Source organism: Schistocerca americana, chromosome 1 (assembly GCF_021461395.2).
Source record: "Schistocerca americana isolate TAMUIC-IGC-003095 chromosome 1, iqSchAmer2.1, whole genome shotgun sequence".
NCBI classification, from domain to species: Eukaryota; Metazoa; Arthropoda; class Insecta; order Orthoptera; family Acrididae; genus Schistocerca; species Schistocerca americana.
The window spans coordinates 1,032,087,300-1,032,107,759 of record NC_060119.1 but is presented as its reverse complement, the minus strand read 5'-3'; positions in this window follow the sequence as shown (position 1 = coordinate 1,032,107,759).

The window sequence follows — 20,460 nt, the reverse complement described above, 5'->3', positions numbered from 1 at the left end:
CTGTTTGTGATGTGTGTCTATAATTTGCATTTTGTAATTAGAGCATTTAGTAACTTGACCAAATTATTTTCGTTCAGTGAAAAAACAACCAAAGCTCAGCTTTCAAACGTATACATCTTTGGCTACATAAAGCGCGTTGTGCTGTATACTTCTAACTTTTAAATTAATCATTGTCATCATTCGATATAAATATCCTAAAAAAATTCAGATATATACACACATCTCAGTGCATGCGACATTTTTGAAAAGAAATATTTCAAATTAATAAGTGTTTTGTCTGCATTCCACTTCTATAACGTCTCGTGTATGTATTAATAGCGTTTTTTGACATATACTAATAGACAAAAATATTATTTAAAGTCGATTTATAAAAAGCATCAGATATTCTGGATCTCTCGCCTAGTAGCAAGTAGATTCTTTTTGCGTGCTATCACATTGCAGATGCGGACAAGGTTGGTCGATGAATGCTGATTCGAAGTCGTTGCTTTCTAAATGTGTTGCGAGGTGATATCACGTACAACTATGTTATCCGGTAGTAATTATATCTGTTAATGATAGCCGGCCAGAGTGGCCGTGCGGTTCTAGGCGTTACAGTATGGAGCCGAGCGACCGCTACGGTCGCAGGTTCGAATCCTGCCTCGGGCATGGATATGTGTGATGTCCTTAGGTTAGTTAGGTTTAATTAGTTCTAAGTTCTAGGCGACTGATGATCTCCGAAGTTAAGTCGCATAGTGCTCAGAGCCATTTGAACCATTTGAACCATTTTTGTTAATGATATGTCGGTTCTGATGTTTTACTTACGCCTTTGCACTTATTAGTCAATGACTATATAACTGAGGAAGCATTCTCGTTATCACAACCGGGCGCTGTAAGCAGAGAGCTGTAGCTTGTTCAGTTCTTAATTACTTTTTGGATGAAGCATTACGCTCTGCTTATTATTCAAAAGATAGCTATGCAAGCCCATATTTCAGTTGCGTTGGATTATGAAAGTTTGTGTGCATGTGTTCATTTCTCCCGCTTCATTTGCTGTATTTTATATTCTTTCCTTTCGTCAGTTAAATTAATTATATCACATGTTATCCAAGAATTTTTACTAGTCCTCGTCTTTTTATCTACTTTATCCTCTGCTGCCTTCAGTATTTCATCTCTCAGAGCTGCCCATTCGTCTTCCACTTAATCCCTACAGTCCGTTTCATTCACGCGTTGCCTAACGCTCCTTCTCAATAATCACAGATCCCTTCAACTTATCCAGGTCCCAGCTCCTTAATTTCCTAACTTTTTTGTTATTTCTTAGGTTTAAAACTGCAGTTCACAATCAGTAAATTATGGTCAAAACTTATATCTTTCCTAGCAAATGTTTCGTAGTTTAAAATCTGGTTCCGAAGACAAATAATCAAAGTCAAACCTTTCGGTGTCTCCAGGTCTCTTCCACGTACACATTCTCCTTTCATAATTCTTAAATCAAGTATTAGCGATGATTAAATTATGCTCCGTACAAAATTCTGTCAGTCGGCTTTCTCATTCATTTCTTCCCACCCATCCACATTCTTTTACTACTTTTCCTTCACTTCTTTTTCCTACTATCAAATTCCAGACCCTATCACAATTACATTTTCCTCTCCCTTACCTACAGGAATAATTTCTTCCATGTCATCGTACTTTCTTTCAATCTGTTCCTCTCCAGAATTAGTTGGCATATAAATTTGAACTATCAGTGTTGATTTCATGTCTGTCTGGAGTTTGATAAAACGTTGACTATGCTGTTTACAGTATCCTACCTGCATTCCTAGTTTTTATTCATTGTTTGATTTATTCCTATATAACCCGACCTGATTTTGTGTTTATAGCCCTGTACTTATCTAGCCAGAAGACCTGTTCTTCATGTCATCTCGCTTCACTAATTCCAACTGCATATAACTTCAGTCTCTCCATTTTCATTTCTAAATTCTCTAACCACCCTGCGTGATTAAAGGATGAAAAATTTCGTAGAATGCCAGTTTTGGTTTCCCTGACGATGATATCCTCCCAAGTAGTCGCCGCCCAGAGATACAAATGGGGGTCTATTAAACCCAAGAGAACGCCATCATAATTTAACCATACAGATGAGCTTCATGCTCTATGGAATAAAAAGAAGAAGGCTATAGTTTCCCATTGCTTTCAGACGTTCGCAGTACCAGCACAGCAAGCCTATGTTGGCTAACCGTACAATGCCAGAACAATAAGTCACCCAGTTGATTGCCCTAGCAACTACTGAAGGGGCTCCTGCCCCTCTTCAGTAGCCACATGTTGCTCTGGACTCTCAACAGATATCCATCTGTTATAGTTTCATCTGTGGAATGGTTATCTGTATCGCTGAGATACTGAAGTCACCCCACTTCGGCAAGTTCCGTGATTTATTGCGGGTTATAAGATCACATATCCTGTAAATTAACTCGTTCCACTCTCATTCAGACAAAAAAGACCATTCAAATGATCAATGGAACATGTAACTAACTAAGCTCAAGAACTGCCTGGGCCATATTTAGAGCGACTATTCAGAAACATATGACTGTGGAAAGTGATTTGCGATGTGCTGTAGAAGAAAGAGCCTTTGAATTCCTAAAGCTATCAAGGAAGCATTACAAAAATTAAAACACGTAGCAATCCGGAAACTTCGTTAAAAGATTGCTTGCAACAAGATGCTCATAACAATACCGTGTAAGACCTGGTCTTCTCATTTCCAGAATAATCCTGGGCCTTCTGGTATCACGTGACTTATTACTAGGCCAGTCAGTGTTGCATTGAGACGTGCATTCCGAGCACGGCATGACGGAGCCCCTTTCATTTACTGTGTGTGAAAGCATGTCACTGAGTTTGTTTTCGAATTAATTTGCTTAAATATTGCCAGTACAAGCAGTTTTGTTCTGTAATCAACTTCGAATCCAAACTAGTAAAGAAAATAATAAATATATTGAGCGATTCGAGCAGAATTTCATTCGTTAAATTAACAAGAGTTACGGTTTTCCTGAGAGGTGATTTCTTGAAATGTAAAATTAAATTCTATTACATACCATTATTGTACAAGGGTATCAGCGATTGTTGCTAGATGTACGAGAGGCAATTAGTAAGTAATGTAATAGACATCTTTCTGAAATCAGGGCAGTTTTATTCAGGATTCTCTCTTATTCCTCATTCTTCTGCCTACAAAGCCCTATTTATTAACACAATCTCCGTTCAATGCGACAGCTTGCGCCATCATACTGGGAAGGCCTGTATGCCGGCATGGTACCACTCTACTGGTCAAAGTCTTGCTGCATCAATAACCTCTTCATCATCCACATGCATCCTCCATTGGGCCAAACAGATGGAAGTTGGATAGTGCGAGATCCGGACTGTAAGGTGGATGAGGAAGAACAGTCGAATGAAGTTTTGGGAGCCCCTCTAGAGTCTGCAGACTTGTGTGGGGCCTTGTGTTGTAATGGAGATGGAGAAGTTCGTTTGAATTTTTGTGGCGACGAACGCTCTGAAGTAGTTTCTTCAGTTTCCTGGTGGTAGCACAATACACTTGATCATTGCACTGTGGGGGAGGACATAAAGTGGAATAATGCCTTCAGAGTCCCAGAACACCATCGCTGTGTCTTTACTGTCTGAGGGTGCGGCATTGAACCTTATCCCCAGAGGAGAGATGATGTGGCGCCACTCCATTGATTGCCGTTTTGTTTCCGTTTGGAAGTGATGAATCCATGTTTCATCGCCTGTGATGATATTCGACAAAAAATTCTCAGGATCAGCTGCGTCATGAGCAAGCAATTCCGCACAGATGATTCTTCGTTGCTCTTTATAGTCTTCTGGTAGGCAGCGGGGAACCCAGTGAGCACACATGTTTGAGTGCCCCAACTGGTGGACGAGTGTGTCAGCAATATCAACGGAGACGTTCAGTTGTGCTTGACTGTGATCTGTCGATCACCTTGAATGAGAGTGTCTGCACATTCCAACATTGCAGGAGTTCCAGATGTGTGCGGCCGGCTGGGATGTGGGAGACTGGATAGGTTTGCGCGACCCTGTAGCGATGATGACAGACTCGCGCCCAAATCATCGCTGCCAGTCTCTGTAGACATTCTGCAGATGCCTATGAATATCTGCGATGCTTTGGTTTTTCCGATAAAAGAGACTCAATGATAGCTCTCTGCTCGGAACGCCCCTCCTTTACAGGCGCCATTTTGCAGGCCACATATAGCGCCGCCACCTATCGGAACTTCACGTCACTATAGGAATTGAAGTGGGAATATTTCACATCATACCATAACAAATTTCGCATTTTTTCAACCCAAATCGACAGAGAAAAGATGTATTGCATTATTTATTGACGGCACCTAGTAGACGATGTTCGTTTCGCTACGGGAATAGATATGTATTTTTATCATGACCGAATTGGTCCTTATCCTTGGAAACGTGTGAAGAAATCGCTTACTTACTGAACTTCAGACCTGCCTGTCCTCACCATAAAGCACCTTGGTGTCACCCTTGACTGTCGCCTTTCCTGGAACCCCCATCTCCGGATGATCCAAGCCAAGGTACGTTCCCACCTACTCAAACTCCTTTCTGGGCGCACATGGGGCCTGGACCCCTCCTCCATCCTCCACACTTATAAATCCCTCATCTGCTGCATCCTCTGCTATGCCCACCCCGCCTGGATCTCCACCCCTCCCACCTACTATAAGCCCCTCCAAATCCATGAACATCACGTGCTCCATCTCGCCATTTGCATCTGTCTCCCATCCCCCACGCTGATCCTATACCACTTGATTCCCTTCCCACACCATCTCCTTTTCCTCCAACAGATACGGATCCTTTACACCTCAGCAAGCTTGATCCCCCACACCTGCTTGTCTCTCCCATCCTCACCCATCTCAGCCTGCTGCCGCTCCTGTATTTTTGCATCACACCTGCTCTCCATTTTCACACCCTACATATCCTTTCCCAGGGTGGCTTCCGCCAACTCCTCCTCCATGATGATGTCCCATCCATCTACCCCTCCTACCAGCTCTGACTGTCCCCTCCCATTCCCCCCTTTTCCCCCAGGGTTCCCTCTCTCCCTCCTCACCTTCCTTGTTCCCCCTCCTCTCTCCCACGTCTCGCGCTTCCACCCCTCTCCCTGGGCTTCCAACCCCTCCCCTGTCTCCTCCCCCCACTCTCCCTTCTTTCTCCCCCTGGCTCTACCCACTCCTTTCCGCCCTTCTACCTCTCCCTCTGACCTGAAGGCAGCCCCCCCCCCCACCCCTATTCGTTAGTGTGAGCGCTTCGTGGATGGTCGTCGCCAGTGTTTCCGTGCGTCATTGTCTCTCTGTTTGTGTACAGTGTCTTCATCAGTGTTCTACTATGTTCGCGTCTCCACCTGGATGTCTTTGTCTGTTTTAACTGGTGCTACCCTTCATTACAGTGTCTTCTGTCGAACGAATTCTGATTTCTTGCGCAGTGTTCATCATGTGTTTACCACGTTTTTTATATTTTCTGTGTGTTCTGTGTATATATGTTGTGTCTTTTGGTCGAAGAGCGGCGTATGTAGGCCGCTGCCGGCCCGCCTCAGCTGAGGCATTAAATAACAATAAAGGGAAAAAAAAGACCTGCCTGCTATACAGAGAACTGTTATACAAATCCAAATATGTTTCAGCACCTTTGTGCTATCGTCAGTAGACATGACAGAGTGTTCCCGGTACGTAAGAACACATAGTGTTTCCTGGTTGGTATTTAAATCCAGTGCAGATTTTAGAATCATGTGAAGGGACGTGCACTAGAAACCACCATAAGCACTTTCTGGCATAGTTTACGTTCTTCGTTGTTGTTAGACATGAGGCTGTGTTTTGTACAGCCTTTGTAACTATTATGACTTCTACATATTTAGGTGCTGTATAATATATTAAAGCTATTTTGAGGATATTGTTAATTGTTGAATCACAGAATTTTATGGGAGTAAAATTCTGAATATTTTCAAAGTAGTTACATAACATGTGGGCAGTTGAGTTGTACTTCTCCAGTCATGCACCATCTTGTATCTTGAAACAGAAGAAGGTCTCTTCACCATGGAACATGTGATGCATGCAAATGAACTGACTTTCTTTAATGTCTTAGCAATTTTTCCTGGAAAATGGAAATTTGTGTTAGTTTCCATTAGCTTATATTTTAAAATGTTTTCAATTTGTAACTGGTTTTTGATAATACTTCTTCTTAATTTGACTTCACTTACCGGTTACTGAGGCGTAGTAGAGTAATAGTGTAAAACGGAGGCTATCAAATACGGTATTGATAAGAATTTCTCGATTGCCACGTGCTTAAATGTGAACGTTGCCTTCTAAATGACGCTGTTGTAACTTGTAACAGTTTTTCACATTTGGAAAACCTTACTTTTCCGGAGTAATTTCATGAAAAGACTGCAGCAGAAACGAAGCGGATGCTAGTATTTCAAATGGAGTAAGAAAAGGTATTAAACTGCTATTGCAGGGCTGGTTAGAGACGAAAGTGTGATAATTATTGCAGGGTAAAACGGTATCCCCCTGTACTTTATTCTGTTCTGTAAAATGTAGATATGTTTTAAGTAATAATCATTCTTACGAAATTAGGTGTAAAAACAGTTTTTGTCTGTTTTTGTCATTATATGAACTTTTCCACACCGTTACGTTATGAAGGACCCTTTTTACATTACTGTATGTTGATAGATTGCCATCTGCAAGTAAACCAGTGATATTATTGTGAGTGAGGTTGGCGAGTTGACAAATTACTTTATCTATAACTGTAATTTTGTTGTGCGAAAATATTTCACAACTATATTTTGTGATTAGTTACAGTTAGTTTTGAAATAGGCGTTTTCATTCGTTTTTTGAAACGCTTATACAAACACATGTTTTTGCAGAACTTCGCTCGTAGGTAAAACTTTCATTTTACAAAAAGCAGCTTTTCTATTGCAGCTGTGTGTCCAGTCCTTGGCGATGTTCACCTGTTCTCACGTCAGTTGTTGTTGTGGTCTTCAGTTCTGAGACTGGTTTGATGCAGCTCTCCATGCTACTCTATCCTGGGCAAGCATCTTCATCTCCCAGTACCTAGTCGGCCGGAGTGGCTGTGCGGTTCTAGGCGCTGCAGTCTGGAACCGTGAGACCGCTACGGTCGCAGGTTCGAATCCTGCCTCGGGCATGGATGTGTGTGATGTCCTTAGGTTAGTTAGGTTTGAGTAGTTCTAAGTTCTAGGGGACTGATGACCTCAGAAGTTGAGTCCCATAGTGCTCAGAGCCATTTGAACCCAGTACCTACTGCAGCCTTCTGAATCTGCTTAGTGTAATTTCTCCTGAGTAGTCCCCGCCCAGAGATCCGAATGGGGGACTATTTTACCTCCGGAATATTTTACCCAAGAGGACGCCGTCATCATTTATCCATACAGTAAAGCTGCATGCCCTCGGGAAAAATTACGGCCGTAGTTTCCCCTTGCTTTCAGCCGTTCGCAGTACCAGCACAGTAAGGCCGTTTTGGTCTCACGTCAGTATTGCGCCAAATTTTAACACTGTGTGTGTGTGTGTGTGTGTTGGCTAGGGTTGTGTAGTCGTTTATAATCTGTTTTCCTTCTACTAATGCATTCTGAATGTGGAAGTTTTATTCTGTTGTAGGTATTCAATACTTTTTGTATTTTTAAATCTGTTCTTTTTTAGTTGGTTGATGGTTGTGGGCTATTAACTGGTCAGCAAATGTGCTATGGGAGTTGTTACTTGTCAGAGCTCTGAGATGTTCTGAACAATTCGTTTGCCCTATAAACAGCGACTGACGGCAGTTACGTGTAAGGCCGTATATGCACGATCTGTTGACATTATGTGTGGGTTTATTCTGCGTTTTGAATTTTCTCTGTGCTGCAATGTTTGTTTTGTATTATATTCGGTGTCCCTGGTTCTTTAAAATATTACCTGTTCTGCGAGCAACGAGGGGCATTAAATAAGTAATGGAACTCTTTTTTTCTCGGCCAATTTCGGTTGAAAAAAATGCGAATTTTGTTGTGGGACACCGAGGAAATATTCCTGCTTCAGCTCTTATACGTAGCCTTCAAAATGCCGTCTGTAGTGAATGTGCATTCCAAGCAAAGAGCTGTGATTGAAGTTCTTTTGGCAGAAATCCAGAGCATTGCAAATATTCACAGTCGCTTTCGGAATGTCGACGGAGACCTGGAAGGAAATAGAAGGTCAGTGAATCGTTGGCGAGGGGTCTGTCATAATCCCAACAAGGTCGCACAAACTTGTCCCATCTTCCGTGTGCCGGCTGGGTCCACTCAGCTGTGACTCCTGAAATTTTGGAACGTGTGGAGGTGATAGACGGATCACAATCAAACATTTCGCTACTCAGTTGGGCTTCTCTTTTGGTACTGCCCACACACCCACCAGTTGGGACCTAACGGAAGACTATAATGAGTGACGAAGGACCATCTGTGCGGAATTGCTTGCTCCTTACGAGGCTGATCCTGACAATTTTTTGCCGAACATCGTCAAATGCGATGAAACATATGTTTATTACTTTGAACTAAGACAACGGCGATCCACAAAGTGGCACCACACACCCCTATTCCGAAGAAAAAATCGTACGCTCAGCCAGTAATGTCATGACAGCAGTCTTCTGGGGCCCTGAAGGGTTATTCTGTTTGATGTCCTCACTCATGGTGCAACGATCAACTCTGAGAGTCTATTGTACTTCCCTCAGGAAACTGAAGAAACGACTTCATATGATCATCACCGCAAAAATTCAAACGAACGTCTCGCACTCCATGACAATGCAAGGCTTCACGCAAGTCTGCGCACCTTAGAGGGGCTCACAAAACCTCATTGGTCTGTTATTCCTCATCCATTCTACAACCCGAATCTCGCACCTTCTGATTTCCAACTGGGTGGCTCAAAGAAGGAGGCACTCTGCAGGAAGCAGTTTGCTTGGGACGTTATTGGTGCAGCAACACGTTGGCTCCGATGTTGACCAGTAGATTGGTACCATATGGGCATATAAGCTCTCCCAGTAAGTTGGCGTAAAGCAGTTGCGTTTTACGGAGATTATGCTGAAAAATAGGGTTTTTTCCTCAAAAGAGTGGGGCATAATATGATATGTTGGAGTCCTGAATAAAACCAAACTCCCTTTCAGAAATAAATGTGTTGCATTACTTATTGAACGCTCTTTTTTATTATTGTAGGTGATTATGCGCCATTTTGTTTTGTGTGTGGGTTTTTGCTTAGCTCCGTTTTGGATGTGTTTTTCTGTCTGTGTACTGGATTGTTCTTTGTTACTGCGCAATGTCTTCCATGTCAATGTACATTTGTTTTATTTAGTCTGTCTGTCATATAGGTACCCTAAACATTATTCGCTGCTGTTTTTCTTGTTTTTAGCTCCTATGTATAGTTCTGTTTGTTTATGGGCGTTCTGATTAATCTGTGGAGCTTGAATTGGAAGTTTACTTGTTTCTGTGTCAATAGGCCGCTTAATGGACTGTGAATGGTGGTGCTTATGGTTTCGGGTATCCTGCATACTGTGAAATCATATCTGTTGTTTATTATTTGTACAGCGAGGTGCAGAAAAAGTAGTTTGTTTCTGTTCCTGTTTTTATGTGAAGTGAATTTTTGAGTGCAAATTGTTTATATGATTGTGTAGCTGTTTTATGTGTGTTTGAGGTTTGTCAGTCAGGCATATTATGTCATCGACATAATGGTACTTGTATATAACAGTATTTTTGTATGTTTTATTATGTGTCTCAAGATCTTGCTCTCTAGGCTGTGCATGAATACGTTGGCTAAGAGGCCACTGATAGGCGATACCATGGACAGCCCTTCGTGTTGGGAATAAATTTCTTTGTTGCACACTAAGTAATTTTGTGCTGTTGTAGTGCTGACAATAGTTGCTACTTTATCAGTGTGTCTAGTTCGTTTCCTTGTTTTACTCCTTGTGTGACGATGGTGATTGTTTCGTCTATTGGAATGAAATACAGTATAAGACAAAAAGGAAGAAAAAACAAAAACAAAGACCCACCGATGGGACGGAAATCGGTAGTTATGGTGTACATGTACAGATAAACAAATCATCACAGTTTTAGAAAAACTGGATGATTTATTCAGGTGAAAGAGCTTCACAAATTGAGCAAGTGAATAACGCGTTCGTCCACCTCTGGCTCTTGTACAAGCAGTTATTCGGCTTGGCGTTTATTCATGGAGCTGTTAGATGTCCTCCTGTTGTATATCGTGTCAAATTCTGTCCAAAGGGCGCGTTAGATCGCCAAAATGCCGAGCTGGCTGGATGGTCCTGCCCATAATGCACCAAACGTTCTCAATTGGAGCAAGATCTGGCTACGTTCTGCCTACGACATGGTTTGGCAAGCATAAGGACAAGCAGTAGAAACCCTTGGCGTGTGCGGGCGATCATTATCTTGCTGAAATGTAAGCCCCACGATAGCTTGCCATGAAAGGCATCGAAATGAGGCGTAGAATATCGTCGAAGTATCGCTGCGCTGTAATGATGCCACGATGACAACCAAATGCGCCATACTATGAAAAGAAATGGGAACCCAGACCATCGTTACCGGTTTTCGTGGTGTATAGCGGATGATACACTATACGGTTTTGATATTAGATGTATTGTGCTGCCACCTACTGCCAGGCACTCCATATCAGCGACATCAGTAGTCATTAGACATAGTGAGAGAACAGAATGGGGCGCTCCGCGGATCTCATGGACTTTGAACGTGCTCAGGTGATTGGGTGTCACTTGCGTCATTCGTCTGTAAGCGAGATTTCCACACTCCTATGCATAACTAGGTCCACTGTTTCCGATGTGATAGTGAAGTGGAAACGTGAAGGAAAACGTACAGCACAAAAGCGTACAGACCAACCTCGTTTGTTGATTGACAGAGACCGCAGACATCTAACCATACCATTACACAGGAATTCCAAACAACATCGTGATCCACTGCAAGGACTATGACAGTTAGGCGGGAGGTGAGAAAACTTAGATTTCATGGTCGAGCTGCTGCTCATAAGCCACACATCACGCCGGTAAATGCAATCGACGCCTCGCTTGGTGTAAGGTGCGTAAACATTGGACGATTGAACAGTTGCAAAACGTTGTGTGGAGTGACGAATCACGGTACACAACGTAGCAATCCCATGACCGGGTGTGGGTATTGCGAATGACTGGTGAACATCATCTGCCAGTGTGTGTAGTGTCAGCAGTAAAATTCTGAGGCGGCGGTGTTATGATGTGGTCGTGTTTTTCATCGAGGGAGCTAACGCCCCCTGTTGTTTTGCATGGCAGTATCACAGCACATGCCTACATTGATGTTTTAAGCACCTTCATGCTTTCCACTGCTGAAGAGCAATTCGGGGATGGCGATTGTATCTTTCAATACTATCGAGCACCTGTTCATAACGCACGGCCTGTGGCGGAGTGGTTACACGACAATAACAATCCTGTAATGGACTGGCCTGCACAGAGTCCTGACCCGAATCCTACAAAACACCTTTGGGATGTTTTGGAACGTCGACTTCGTGCCAGGCCTCACCGACCGACATCGATATCTCTCCTCAGTGCAGCACTCCGTGAGGAATGGGCTGCCATTCCTCAAGAGATCTTCCAGATCATGATTGAACGTATGCCGGCGAGAGTGGACGCAGTCATCAAGGCTAAGTGTGGGCCAACACCATATTGTATTCCAGCATTACCGATGGAGGGCGCCACGAACTTGTAACTCATTTTCAGCCAGGTGTCCGGATACTATTGATCACATAGTGTAGGTTGGTATCCCACCGCTGTCCAGGGCCTCTTCAGACACCTCTCCACTCGTCATCGGGGCTCACTTGGGAGCGGGAATCATCACTGAAGACAATTTTACTTCAGACAATGAGATTCCAGGCCAAAGCTATGTCTGGAGATGCTCCGTGATGTGGTGGGACACCAACGTGATTGTCGCCCGCCATACGGCCCGACGGCCGTAAACGATAATCTGGGGTACAATTACTTTGCATACCAGGGCCCATTTGGTTGTCATCCCGGCATCCTTAGAGTTCAGCGGTACGTGAACGATATAGATGACCATCAGTTGTTTATTTGTATCTTCAGTACTACCGGTTTTGATCTGAAGACCATGATCAAGTCGAAACAAAGCGTAACCAGCTTGTCACTACAACGTTTGAAGCGATGAACTTCGATGTAGGCAGAAAAACATACCTTCTGTTAGATGTAAGTAGAAAAACATAGCTTCCGTTACAATTTATTGTTGGCGAAGCTACGTTTTCCTACCTATATCGAAGTTGTTCTCTTTAAATGCTGTAATGACAAGCTGGTTACGCCTTGTTTCGGCTTGATGATGATATACAGATCGAAACCGGTAGCACTTGCCCGCATCTCGTGGTCGTGCGGTAGCGTTCTCGCTTCCCACGCCCGGGTTCGCGGGTGCGATTCCCGGCGGGGTCAGGGATTTTCTCTGCCTCGTGATGGCTGGGTGTTGTGTGCTGTCCTTAGGTTAGTTAGGTTTAATTAGTTCTAAGTTCTAGGCGACTGATGACCTCAGCAGTTGAGTCGCATAGTGCTCAGAGCCATTTGAACCATTTGGTAGCACTGAGCTTAAAAATAAACAGCCGATGGCCATCTACAATGAAGTTTCACAATTACGCTTTTTTTCTGAAACTACTTACGACAGCTGCAGTTGCCTGGACCGTGGAACTGGGTGTGTGGAAAGCAGACCGGACTTCGTGCAGCGGCCGCTGCGACCTCGGGCACACCTTAGCCTTGAACCGAGGTGTAATTTTCATACCGGAGTCCCCCAGGCACGCAGCTCAAGGCAAAGGCTCAAGGGAAATTGGTACGGCCGTCTGCTGACAGTTTTTTGACGTAGAAATATACCGCTGACTACAATAAGGTGGCTCTTAGTGGACGGAAAAGCCTCAGCGTAGCACGTTTCGTACACAAGTACAAAAGGGCAGTGCTGTCATTGTGCTCAAGTGATTAATGTGAAAATGTTTCCGGAGTGATTATCACCGCACGAGGATGGGCGGGCTGGGGAGGGGGGGGGGGTAGGGGGAGGGTGTTTGAATATGGAATGGTAGTTGGAGCTAGACGCATGGAACATTCCATTTCGTAAATCGTCTGGAAATTTAATATTCCGAGATCCACAGTGTCAAGAGTGTGCCGAGAATACCACATTTCAGGTATTACCTCTCACAACGAAGAACATAATGCTCGATGACATTCACTTCACGACAGTGGCGTTTGCTTAGAGTTGTCAGTGCTAATAGAAGCCGGCCGGAGTGACCGAGCGGTTCTAGGCGCTACAGTCTGCAATAAAGAATGGGTACACTGGGATTGTAATCTGCAGACTGGGAAATATAATGTATGTCATCCTGACTGTAGATGAGGATACTCATTGTAAAGACGTGGACCAGATCCGGTAACGAAACGATGCCCTTCTTCATTACAGAAGTTAGAACCATTATCTGTTTGAACTGAAGGGGAAAAGGGAGTTCTAGATAGATGGCTTTCCATAGAACCGGCGAAGAAAGGAACATATCGAAAACATTGACAAGAAGGAAGGACAGAATCATAGGATAGCTGTTGAGGGATCAGGGAATAACTTTCATGGTACTAGAGGATAAAATTGCAAAGGAAGATGGAGAGTGAAATACATCTGACAAATAATTGTGGAAGTAGGTTGCGGTAGGTGATGCGGAATATCAAGCGGTTCTAAGCGCTACAGTCTGGAACCGTGCGACCGCTACGGTCGCAGGTTCGAATCCTGCCTCGGGCATGGGTGTGTGTGATGTCCTTAGGTTAGTTAGGTTTAAGCAGTTCTAAGTTCTAGGGGACTGATGACCTCAGAAGTTAAGTCCCATAGTGCTCAGAGCCATTTGAACCATTTTTTTTTTTTTTGCTAATGCTAAGCAGCACTGAGTGAAATAACTGCAGAAATCAATGTGGGGCTTAAACGAACGTATTTGTTAGGACGGTGCGGCGAAATTTGACGTTAATTCACTATAGCAGCAGACGATCGACACGAATGCCTTTGGTAACAGCACAACATCGCCAGCAGCGCCTCTCCTGGGCTCGTGACCATATCAGCTACACCCTAGACGAGGGGAAAATGCGGTCTGGTCAGATGAGTCCCGATTTCAGCTGGTAAATGCTGATGGTAAGGTTCGAGAGTGGCGCAGACCCCACGAAGCCATGGACCCAAGTTGTCATCAAGGCACTGTGCAAGCTGGTGGTGGTTCCATAATGGTGTGGGCTGTGTTGACGTGGAATGGACTGGGTCCTCCGCTCAATCTGAACAGATCATTGACTGGAAATGGTTACGTTCGGCTATTTGGAGACCATCTGCAGCCATTCATGGACTTGATGCTCCCAAACTACAGTGGATATTTACGGATAACTATGTGCCATGTCACCAGGCACAGTTGTTTGCGACTGGTCTGCAGAACATTCTGAATAATTCGAACGGATCATTTGGCCATCTAGATCGACCGAGATGAACCCATCGAACATTTATGGGACGTAATGGAGAGGTCAGTTCGTGAACAAAATCCTACATCGGTGCCAATTTCGGTTATGGAGGGCTATGGAGGCAGCATGGCTCAATATTTATGCAGGGGACTTCCATTGAGCTTTTGATTCTATAACACGTTGAGTTGCTGCACTACGCCGGGAAAAAGGAGGTACGACACGATACTACGAGGTATCCCATGACTTTTGTCACCTCAGTGTACCTTAAACGTATGCAGAAAACTGCCAGCCACTACTTTCGAAACTCATTCACATTCCTACAAGTCCTACACAATGATATTTTCCGTGAGTGACGGAACTGCTTTTCTTTTCTTTTCTTTGCTTCAGGTAAGTTCTTGGAACGTTTTAAAACTGGTTACATTACTCTGAGACATAAGAAAGAAGAGGATTACACCGTTTTCTCAAGACTCACAAGAATATGATGGTCTTGTTTACCTGTCTAGGCAATGCGAGCACTGTAATCAGTCTGCCGTGTCACTTAGGGTAATTGTATTTATTCCCCACAAACTAAATTACATAAGTCAGGCATATGTGTGTGAAGGTACTCTTGGTAGTTGCCTTTATCACATTCACTGGTTGAATCACGATTAATGTCCGACTTAAAGCTATCTTCATATATCTTCATACAGCCGGCCGAAGTGGCCGTGCGGGTAAAGGCGCTGCAGTCTGGAACCGCAAGACCGCTACGGTCGCAGGTTCGAATCCTGCCTCGGGCATGGATGTTTGTGATGTCCTTAGGTTAGTTAGGTTTAACTAGTTCTAAGTTCTAGGGGACTAATGACCTCAGCAGTTGAGTCCCATAGTGCTCAGAGCCATTTGAACCATATCTTCATACAGAAGGAAACCGCGGAAAATAACAATGTGGCCTGCCTGCCTTAAGTTTCATACCACACAAGTTTCTTTGTACATTTCTCTCGACTGCCCTTTGGTAGCAAAATTTTTGTTTGTTATGATTCTTGTGATTGGTCTGATGCGGTCCGCCAAGAAGTCTTCTCCTGTACCAATCTTTTCATCTCAGAGCAACTGTTGCAACATACTTCCACAATTATTTGTCGGATGTATTTCAGTCTCCATCTTCCTTTGCAGTTTATATCCTCTACAGCTCCCTCTGGTACCATGAAAGTTATTCCCTGATGCCCCAACAGATATCCTGTCATCCTGTCCTTCCTTCTTGCCAGTGTATTCGACATGTTCCTTTCTTTGCCGGTTCTGTCGAGAACCACCTCTTTCCGTGATATACCAAGCAACCTAATTTTAAACATTTTTGTGTAGCATCATACCTCTAGCGCTTCGATTCTCTTCGAATTCGCTTTTCTCACATCCCATGATTCACTGTCATACAATGCTGTGCTCCAAAAGTACATTTTTTAGAAGTTTATTCCTCACATTAAGGCCTAGGTTTAAATACGAACAGACTTGTTTTGACCAGGAACGCGCTCTTTGACTGCGCTAGCCTGCTTTTTATGTCCCACTTGTCTCGTCCAAGAAAGAGCTATTTTGCATTCAAGGTAGCAGAATTCCATAACTTGGTCCGTGATCATCAATTCTTGCTCTTCTCATTTCTGCTACTTCTCATTGCTCTCGTCTTTCTTCGGTTTACTCACAATCCATATTACGTACTAATTAGACTACTCACTTTATCCAACGGATTCTGTAATTCTCTTTCACCTTCGCTAAGGATAACAACGTCATCAGCGGATCTTTTCCCTGATATTTTTAACCCTGAATTTTTAATCCCACTGTTGAACATTTATTTTATTTCCGTCATTGCTTCTGTGCTTGGATTGAACATTAGTGACGAGACTGCATGTCTGTCTTATACCCTTTTTAATCCGAGCACTTCGTTCTTTGTCTTCCAATCTTATTGTTCCCTCCTACTCCTTGCACATATCGTATATTACCCCTCGTTTCCTTTAGCTTACACCTATTTTTCTCAGACTTGCCAACAACTTGCACCGTTTTATATCATCGAATGCTTTTCCCATGTCGACAAATCATATGAACGTGTCTTAGTTTTCTTCAGACTTGCTTGCATTATCAAGCACAACGTCAGCACTGACAATCTGGTGCGTGCCTTATCTTTCCTAAAACCAAACTAATCGTCGTCTCTTGGATCCTCAATTTTCATTTTCCATTCTTCTGTATATTATTCCTGTCAGCAGCTTCAGTGCATGAGCCGTTAAGCTGATTGTGCGATATCTCTTTTGGTATCTTCAGAATTGTGTCAATGATATTTCCTCGTAAATCTGATGGCATGTCGCCTGTCTCTTAGAGTCTCAAGAATAACGTGAGTAATCGGTTAGCTGCCACTTCCCCCAGTGATTTTAGATATTTCGAAGGAATGTTATCTATCATTTATGCCTTTTTTGATCTCACATCTTCCAGCGCTTTTTAAATTCTGACTATAATACTAGATACCTATTTCTGCCGTTTCAACTACAATTTTTTCTTCTGTTACGTCATAAGAAAGTTCCTACCCCTCGTATAGGCTTTCAATGTAATCTTACCACCCACTCGCTCTCTTCTTTGTCGTTAACAGCAGAATTCCCGTTGCACTCATAATGTTTCCACCCCTGCTTTTCATTTCACCAAAGGTTGTTTTGATTTTTCTGTATGCCGAATCAGTCCTCCCGAATATAGTTTCTTTTCCGATTACTTCACACATTTCATTCGGCCATTTCGCCTTGGGTTCCCTGCACTTCCTATTTACTTCACTTCTGAGTGATCTATATTTCTGTATTCCTGTCTTCTCCTGAACATTTTTGTACCTCCTTCTTTCGTCGACCAACTAAAGTATTTCCCCTGTTACCCGAGGTTTCTTCGCAATTATCTTCCTTGTGTCTATGTCTGCCCAAGTTCTATAATTGCTCTTTTAGGGATGTCCACTGCCGTGCAACTGAACGGCCTAATCCGGTATTCGTTATCACAGTATCCACATTTTTAGTGAACTTCAAACACGTATCATCATTCCTCAGTACTTCATTATCCCGCTTCCTTCCACACTGGTTCTTCCGAACGTTTCTGTTAAACTGCAGTTTACTTTTTATCATCACTAAATTGTGGTCTGAGTCTATATCTGCTCCTGAGTATACCTTAAAATCCAATGCCTGAAACCGGACCAAACTGCTGTTGTCATCGGCCCCTATACTTACACAGTACTTAAACTAACTTATGTTAAGAACATCACACACATCCATGCCCGAGTGAGGGCTCGAACCTCCGACGGGAGGGGCCGCGCAATCCAAGAATGGCGCCTCTAACCGCGCGGCCACTCCGCGCGGCACTTCCTCTCCACTCAGCTGGATGTTGTGGCTAAGCTGTACTGGTTACGGCCCCAGAACTCCAAGACTTTCGCTGGGATACACACTCGGCGAACTAATGTAACACACGGAATTCTCTGCCCCTGAACTGCACAGATACCTAAGCCGCTGGACCGTGTCTCATGCAGGGTGTTTCAAAAATACTTTTATGGTTCCTTACACCGAAACAAGAAACAACTTCCTGTAAACATATGTAAGGCTAGCCTTCGTTTTCGAGTTACTGATGAAATCTGACGTTCAAAGGCTTTCTTTGATTCATCCTAGAGGGCGTTGTGTTTCCATGGAAACTTGTTTACATTCGTCTTCGACTGTCTTCAGCGTGTCCCTTGTGTACATGTACTACATGTAGTGAGTTAACAGAAAATTCTCCGATCAAACATGGTAGGATATTCATTTCGTGAGCAGGCTGGCATGAGTTTTGTGTATGGCCGCGTGAATGGTAATAGACAGGAGGCAGCACAGCGGTAGCAGACTGTGTTTCCAGGCGGAAGACAGCTGAGTCATAGATCCTTTGGTGCTGTGTATCGTCGCATTGCCGTGACAGGATGCACAGCACCACAGACTATAGACAGAGGAAGACCTTGCGCTGCTCGTATGCCTGACCAGAAAGAGCACGTTCTACGGGCTGTAGAAGGAGAGACGTGTGGCCCTCCAAGTTTAGCGTGGAGGACACTTAATGTGCAACTCATTTATCCGTGTCATCTTCAATGTGTGCAGAGACTTATGCCTGCCAATCAGCTACAGAACTTTCCCGATCGTTTGTTGTACAAACTGCCAATCTGTTGTTTATCGGCCGGTCGGGGTGGCCGAGCGGTGCTAGGCGCTACAGTCTGGAACCGCGCGACCGCTACTGTCGCAGGTTCGAATCCTGCCTCGGGCATGGATGTTTGTGATGTCGTTAGGTTAGTTAGGTTTAAGTAGTTCTAAGTTCTAGGGGACTGATGACCTCAGAAGTTAAGTCCCATAGTGCTCAGAGCCATTTGAAACATTTTTTGTTGTTTGCCTCTTCATTTTTGTTTACAGACGAGGCAACCTTCGGAATTGATGGCGTATCAAATTTCCACAGCCAACATGTGCGGACCGATCGCTATTCTCATGCTACAGTACAGGTTAGACATCAGCATCAGTTTACGAATGAATAGGCTGGAATTGTAGGTGACTGTATGGTAGCGCTATGCGTTCTCTCAGCATGCCTTGCAGGTGATGTCTACAAGGACTTTATTTAGAATCCAATCCAAGACCTACTGGAAGATGTGTCCCTACAAATACGAAGCATGTGGTTTATGCATGATGGAGCTCCAGTACATTTCAGTCTCAGTGTCCAAGATGCACTGGCTAGTGCGTACTGTGAAAGATAGGTAGGTGGGAGCACCAGTTTCATGGCGTGCACGTTCCCCCGACTTCAGTCCCATGGATTATTGTTTCTTGGGCACCTTAAACAATTGGTTCATATAGCAGACCCCCATATGCAGAAACTCTTCATCGATGTATTGTAGAAGCCTTTGAAACCATTCGAATCCGTCAAGAATTATTAGAAAGGGTCCAACAGTTCATGATTCGAAGAGTGCATGCGTGTTTAGAAACAATGGGAGGAAGTTTCGAGCATTTATTACGAGTCTGTTTTGATGAGCTCCAATCACCTAAATTGTAAACATTCATTAATAATTTGCAAACAAGAATTTTACCACGTACATCGATAAGAATCTTTTCTCTTGTTTTAGTGTAAGGAAGCTGTTCACAAAATTTGTGAAAGTATTTTTGAAACATCCTGTATACGAGTTATTGCGTAAAGTGCTACTATGGCTCCGTGCTATTGGCTACTATTGCAGAGAGATACACGTCTCTTCAGTACTGGCTACTAGTATGGAGGGATACCACATCTCCGTACTGTTGGATGCACATGACTAGTGACGTGCAATTTAGTCCCTCGCCGTTGGCGATCACTGTGGAGGGCCGCCGAAATGCTGTCGTACTAGCTTCGCTTGGTGTATCTGCAGTCCTTGTTACCACTTGTTGCTGCATGGTAGACCATGAAACAGTGATTATGACGCAGGTCACAGCACCCCTACCCTCGAAGAGACAGAGGTGAAGAAGCATCTTCTTTTTCCTCTGCAGCTGCTTGAAATGGGCAGACGGGATCTACCTCCATGCTTACTTCCCTGCTGTCCCCGAGGGGCTCCAGCTGCATGGTTTCTGGTTGTGGTGGCGCATCAGCACTGGGAGATGACTGCGGTTCTGGGACTCCCTATTCCCCTTCACCTCAAACTGAGATTGGTTGTAACTTCTGTAATGAAGAAGGTCATCATTTCGTTGTCGGATCTGGTCCACGTGTTTACAATGAGTATCCCCATCTACAGTCAGGATGACATACATTGCATTTCCCAGTCTGCAGATTACAATCCCAGTGTACCCCTTCTCTCTTGCCGGAACCTACCTTTGAAAAGGATATTTTCGCATCAGTGTCATTCGTTTCCTAGGATCATACGTGACTGAGCTGTTTGAGTCCGTTAAGGCCCTTTTCAGTTTTTCGAACGCACATTGACACTCCATCATCCAGTTCTGGAGCAATTTGTGAAATAGTTTGGCTACCGTGGCAGCTGCCAGAATG